We start from the raw sequence: 7330 nt of genomic DNA on the forward strand, positions 1-7330 counted from the left end.
GGGATTGGGGTAGTGTATTGAGATGGATAGAAAACTGGCTGGCAGACAGGAAACAAAGAGTAGGAATAAACGGGTCTTTTTCTGAATGGCAGGCAGTGACTAATGGGGTACCGCAGGGATCGGTGCTGGGACCCTAGTTATTCACAATGTATATTAATGATTTAAATGAGGGAACTAAATGTAATATCTCCAAGTTTGCAGATGACACAAAGCTGGGTGGGAGGGTGAGCTGTGAGGAGGATGCAGAGATGCTTCAGTGTGATTTGGACAAGCTGAGTGAGTGGGCAAATGCATGGCAGATGCAGTATAATGTGGATAAATGTGAGGTTATCCATTTTGGTAGCAAAACAGGAAGGCAGATTATTATCTGAATGGCTATAAATTGAGAGAGGGGAATGTACAACGAGACCTGGGTGTCCTTGTACACCAGACGCTGAAGGTAAGCATGCAGGTGCAGCAGGCGGTAAAGAAGGCAAATGGTATGTTGGCCTTCATAGCCAGAGGATTCAAGTACAGGAACAGGGTGTCTTGCTGCAATTGAGTCCACACCTGGAATACTGTGTGTGTAGTTTTGGTCTCCTTATCTGAGGAAGGATGTACTTGCTATAGAGGGAGTGCAGCGAAGGTTTACCCGACTGATTCCTGGGATGGTGGAACTGACATATGAGGAGAGGTTGAGTTGGTTAGGATTATATTCGCTGGAGTTCAGAAGAATGAGGGGGGATCTTACAGAAACCTATAAAATTCTAACAGGACTAGACAGGGTAGATGCAGGAAGGATGTTCCTGATGGTGGGAGAGTCCAGAACCAGGGGTCACAGTCTGAGGATACGGGGTAGACCATTTAGGACTGTGATGAGGAGAAATTTCTTCACCCAGAGAGTGGTGAGCCTGTGGAATTCATTCCCACAGAAAGTAGTTGAGGCCAAAACATTGTATGTTTTCAAGAAGGAGTTAGATATAGCTCTTGGGGCGCAAGGAATCAAGGGATATGGGGAGAAAGCAGGAGCAGGCTATTGAGTTGGATGATCAGCCATGATCATAATGAATGGTGGAGCAGGCTCGAAGGGCTGAATGGCCTACTCCTGCTCCTCGTTTCTATGTTTTTATGTTTCTATGTAGCCCTGCACATTCTTCCTTTGCAGATCAAAGTCTAATTCCTCCTTTTCTCATATTGCTTTTGCTTTATTTGCCAATTATTTTAAATCTGTGCCCTCATTCGCAATCATTTCACATTTGGGAACAGTTACTCCCTATCTTCTTTTCCAGACCCCTCATGATTTTGAATACCTCTCTCAAATCTCCTCTCAACCTTCTCTCCTTCAAGGAAAACAGTCCAAACTTCTCCAATCTATCTTCATAACTGAAGTTCCTCACCCATGAAACCATTCTCGTTAATCTTTGCTGCAATCTTTACCTCAACCTCATTTTTCCTCACTATCCCCATGTCCCCTGATGTTTTTACTATCTAGAAACCTCTCCATGTTCTTCCAACCAAAATGAATCACTTCACACTTCTCTGCATTGAACTTCATTTGCCACCTGTCCACCCACTCCACTAACTTGTCTCTGTCCGTTTGAAGTTCTATACTATTCTCCTCGCAGTTCACAATGCTTCCAAGTTTCGTATCATCCACAAATTTTGAAATTGTGCACTATACAGCAACATCTATGTCATTAATATATATCAGAAAGTGCAGCATTCCCAACACTGACCCCTGGAAAGCTCCCCTACAAGCCTTCCTTCAGCACAAAAACTATCCATCAACCATTGCTCTCTGTTTCCTGTCACGCAATCAATTTTGTCCATGTTGCTACTGTCCGTTCTATTCCATGAGCTATAACTTTGCTCACAAGTCTATTGTGCGGCACTGTATCAAACACCTTTTGGAAGTCCATGTACACTACATCAACAGGATTGCCCTCATCAACTCTCTTTATTACCTCTTCAAAAAACTCCAGCAAGTCAGTTAAACCCAATTTTCCCTTAACAAACCTGTGCTCTGTGCTCAATTTGTGCTTAAAAAATGATCTGTTTCTGTGCAGTTGATACCATGTCATTGGTTCATTGTGTTGGACCATAATACTGGAACTGGTTAAGTAACAGCACTGTTGGAGCACCTTCAACAACAACAATTGGTATTTATAAAGCGCCTTTAACATTATGAAATGTCCCACCGTACCTCACTGAAACGTTGAAAGTATGACATCGAGCCACATAAAGAGATATTAGGTCAGGTTTGATCAAAGAGGTAGGTTTTAAAAACCATCTTAAAGAAGGAAAGGGAGATCGAGACGTGCAGGGGTGTAATAATGTTTTCCAAGAACTTAGGGTCAAACAAGTGAAGGTATGGACACCAATGGTGGAACCATTAAAATTGGGGAAGTTCGAGAGATCAGAATTGGAGGAATGCAGATATCTTGAAGGTTTGTGGGGCTGGAGGAGGTTACAGAGATAGGGAGAGGCAAGGCGATGGAGGAATTTGAAAACACCACCACACAGACTGCAGTGGATCTAGAAGAAGGTCCACTGGCATCTTTTCAAGAACAACTAGGAATGGGAGCGTAAAGTTCCAGCCTTGCAAGCGAGGCCTGTGACCTGAGAATGAATTGAAAAGAAGCACCATCTTCTGGACAATTGTGATTTTGTCTATTGATGGGGAGGCTGTGGAATTCACTCAAATTGTGGAATGTAAACAGACATCAGAAACTATGGCAATGCGAGCAGTACCATGTATTGCAGAACAATATTACTGCCCCTCAGGCTCTGCTCTGTATGTTCGGGGAATGTGTGTGAAAGGTAAAGAGCTTCGAGAAGGAGACGGGCGCTGGCAAGCAATAGGAATGCAAAATTAACAATTAGAAAATGTACAGCAACAAATGGAGGCATAAGAATTAAGGGCTCAGCAGGGGTGCTTAATCAGAGGAAGAATCAAAACCAAGTGAGGTCAACCTTCCCCACAAGTGGAGGAATCAATACTGAATACGTACACTGCAATGTTCGCTGATCATTAGCTCCACCATCCAGAAATGCCTTGACTTTAAAATTCTCATCCTTGCTTTCAATTCCCTCCATGGTCTCACCCCCTCCCTAAATCTGTAACCTCCTCCAGGCTGACAGCTCTCTGAGATCTCTGTGCTCCTCCAATTCTAGCCTCTTCAGGATCTCAAATTTTAACCACTCCATCATTGGCAGCCACTCCTTCAGTTCCTTGCACCTTAACACCTGGAATTCCCTCCTTAAACCTCCCTGCCTCTCTACCTCTCTCTCCTCCTTTCAGATGCAAAGCCTAACTCTTTGTCCAAGTGTTTGGTTATCCATTTTAATATCTCCTTATGTAACTTGATGCCACATTTTGTTTGAAAATGTTCCTGTGAAGCACCTTGGGATGTTTTTCTGCATTAAAGGCTCTATATAAAAGCAAGTTGTTATTAGATTTTCAGAAATGAGTCTATGCAATTGAAAAACAGACTTGCCTCAAATTTTACATCAACATGTTAATTTTTGTGCTGAGTGTGTTTGGACAAATGCCTTTTGTACACTGTTGCATGTTATGTACAATGGATCATCATAGTCATGAGGCATCTGATATCCCATTCCTCTGAGTAAATGATTCCAGCAGAAGCCATTTTTACCTATTACATGGAACATGGTGTCAGGAGAGTGCGGCTGAATGTAAATGGATTTTGATAGCTGTAAGAGAGCAAGCCACTGTAAGAAACAGCAGAGGATGGTTAAAATGTCAGCTTGTAACATTGTATAGGACATTGACTGTTGGGTTAGTCAGTATGGCTTTGAATATTCAAGCACTGGCTCCTATGGAGATGAAGGTAGGTTTGAGAATGAATTGGAAGTTCTTCCAGTCTCAATGACAGAACTAGGAAATTGCCATGGAGTTAAACAAGAAATCTGAATGAATACGAATAGCATCTCAGTTATCAGAAAGAGTGCTAAAAGCTGTATTGCACCCTAGACCTCACTTTGGAGCAGAAAAGCCAGCCTTGTGAAATTTTGAAGACCCACTTTGAAATTGGCAGTCTGTGGGAATTGTAACATTTAAGGTACAGGATGTTCCAATGTTTGTTACATTGATTCTTGCCTGTTAACAAGGTGGGACCCTCTGAGATTGTTTTGATAGGTCCCCACATCAGTTCAAGGGTCAGTGAACATCTCTTCTTGAGGCAGACAGTTTTGGGTGAACCAGGAGCAGGGGGAAGAAGCTCCATGCAGCTAAAGTGCTGCTGTTAGCTCTGAGGAGCTGAGAAGAGGTCTGATGGGAAGACCTGGTAATCAAAGAGGGCTCGGGGAAGCCCTGGGTGTCAGATCTAACTGGATACAACGGGAGCGAGAAGTTGGGAGAAACTCAGGGGCAGTCAGGCTCAGTGAAGTTAGTTGTCTAGCAAAGAGCTGAAATTACGCCAGTAAGTAGAAGTGGGAGTTCAGGCTCAGGAATCCATGGAGAAGGAACCTCGGAAGGTGAGATTGAAACCCTGTGAGGTGGGCTATTGTTAAAGGCATCCAAATGGGAGTGACACTTGGAGAGAATGCCAAGGAAAGATCTTCAAAGGTAAAGCTGGGAATCCCTCGGAGACAGAGTTTCGATGAGATTGTCTGACCTAATGTTTACTGATGTCTGGGTGGGTTTCTTGAGAAATCCACGGGCATCTGGCAATTTGACCACAGTTCATCTGGTATTTCACATGTACCTCATGTTACCCTGAATATTATAGTATAAGATACATATTGTAAATTGTTCAATCTTTCTGAACATATGAAGTAAAGTTTGTTTTTCTTTGTTCAAAATTCATCAAAACTTGTGGTCTCATTCCATAAAGAGGTGTCTTGAATCTCAACATTTATTTACTTTAAACAAGTCCCGAACCAGATCTCTCCACTCGTCCCAGGGTCTGCTAAGGACCTTAAACTGTATTGCCCCAAAGGTGCTGACTCTCACTGGGGGACAGTTCCTGAAGGTGCTGACTCTCACTGGGGGACAGTTCCTGAAGGTGCTGACTCTCACTAGGGGACAGTTCCTGAAGGTGCTGACTCTCACTAGGGGACAGTTCCTGAGGGTGCTGACTCTCACTAGGGGACAGTTCCTGAATGTGCTGACTCTCACTGGGGAACAGTTCCTGAAGGTGCCGACTTTCACTGGGGGACAGGTGCCTTTGCTGTACCTATTCCAGTGGTGGGAATGTACACTCTGATCTCTGGCAGGGGTTCTGACCTTGAAGGAGTCACTGTGGGCTCCACAGCTGTCCACACTCTGCTCGCACACGTTCACACTTCCTGTCAGGAGTTACATGGCAAACTTCAGAACCGGGAATAAAAACAGGAAATGCTTCAAGTACTCAAACCTCTGATGAATGGACCTGAATCATTTACTGTTTCTCTCTCCACAGACACTGCCAGACCTGCTGGATATTTCACCATTTTCTGTTTTTATTTCAGAATTCTAGCACCTGCAGTGTTGTTCAGGACCTGTTGGCTGCTTTTTTATTCCCCCTCACTAATCCAGGCTTTGGGGGGGACTCCCTTTCCCAGCTTCCCTACTGTCACTGCCATTGCACTAACCTGCTTCAGAATTGAAGCAAACTTCCTGGTCTTTATGGATCTGCCACGCTCTGGAACATAGATACCCTGTTCAGGAACTTGAAGAGTATTTTTGGAAGGAGATGGTCCGGTACACCAACTGGACTTTCTGTCTCCTCTTGTTCTTTTTCTGAATGTCCTTACAATGCTGGGATAGGATCGTTGCATTTCCCACAAATACTCCGTATCCTGAATGGATCCAACGTGATTCGGGATGTGCTGTGATCTTGGAAGGCTCTGTATTGGAGGGGAGGGGGCTAAATCCTGAATCTGCTCAGAAAGCCCACATCAGTGCAGCAAACAGCAGCTTCAGCTCTGAGTGTTTAAACATCTCCCCCTGTGGAGGGCAAATTCAGCAATTTCCCACTCCCCTTAGGGCCCAATGGGAGGGTCGCCTGGGGTTTCGAAGAGTCCTGGGAAATCCCTCCATTGGTTTCTCTAGCTAATTAATAATGATTAATTTTTAAACTATAACTAACTGTGCACTTTTTAACAGTCATTGCTACACTGAATCTTCCACTGAACTATATTTTTAATCCTGTTTGTGATGCACTCTGGATAAAAGAGGCCGAACTGAAGGGAAATTGACCTTTGACGTGATTGGTATGTATCGGGCCTGAATACTCGGTGATATGTAACCATGGTCATCACTGAGGATTATCACTTCCGGTCATCTTGGAATTTGAGAATGAGGGATTAAAGGGTTAATTGACTTTGATACTCCCCCAATTCTAACAAACTGGGGGGATTGGGACTGTGTTGTTGTAACTCCGTTGAACGGGAATGATGTGTCAGGTGTCTGAGAATTCCCTAAAATACGTCTAAATTCCCAGTCCAATAGCTGAACTGCAATGATGGAGCCCAAAATATCCATTTCACCGCCCGTGCAGAATGAGCCTGACTGCTTCCGCTGTCTGTGTCCATTTCTGTGACAAGTCGCTCTTGAACTTGTCTCTCCAGCCCTTCCTTGATCTTCCTTGGCCTCTTAGCTCCATCTCCCTCCGTGCACACAGGCATGAATTATAGAAGCAGCAAATAGTACAGTATAGAAGCAGCCAATTGGCCCATCGAGTCTGTGTTGACTCTTTTGAAGAGTGATCCACTTATTCCTAACTCCCTGCTTTTTTTGAACATTCTGTGCAGATGTTGCTTCTTGATTGGATTATGTTCATATTGTAATATGCGCTGCCTGGGAGGGTGGTGGAGGCGGGTTGTCTCACATCCTTTAAAAAGTACCTGGATGAGCACTTGGCACGTCATAACATTCAAGGCTATGGGCCAAGTGCTGGTAAATGGGATTAGGTAGGTAGGTCAGGTGTTTCTCACGTGTTGGTGCAGACTCGATGGGCTGAAGGGCCTCTTCTGCAATGTGTGATTCTGTGACTCTTGATTCTTTTTTTCTGACAAGTATTCCTGTCAACAAACCCATCTCTGCAGTTCATATATTTTGTTCGTCAACTTTTCTCATGGTCCAACATTCAGGTTTGTAAATTAATTCACTAATTATAACCTTTTACTTCCTCCCAACTTCTCTCCAGTTGTCCTGTACAATGTCCTTGAGCTTACAGCCGACTTCCTCAGTTCTTAAAAAAAAAGTATGATTTGTACCATTCGGGTAACCTGATTGGCCGGAGTCTCTGTTCAGGTGATGCAGTCACCTGATATCCAGCTGACATTTTGGTCATAGTCAGTTGGTACAGGAATGTGCAGGGAGCAGAGACCTGGGAGCTGAGACAGT

The sequence above is a fragment of the Carcharodon carcharias genome, chromosome 2 (genome assembly GCF_017639515.1).
Source record: "Carcharodon carcharias isolate sCarCar2 chromosome 2, sCarCar2.pri, whole genome shotgun sequence".
Lineage (NCBI taxonomy): Eukaryota > Metazoa > Chordata > Chondrichthyes > Lamniformes > Lamnidae > Carcharodon > Carcharodon carcharias.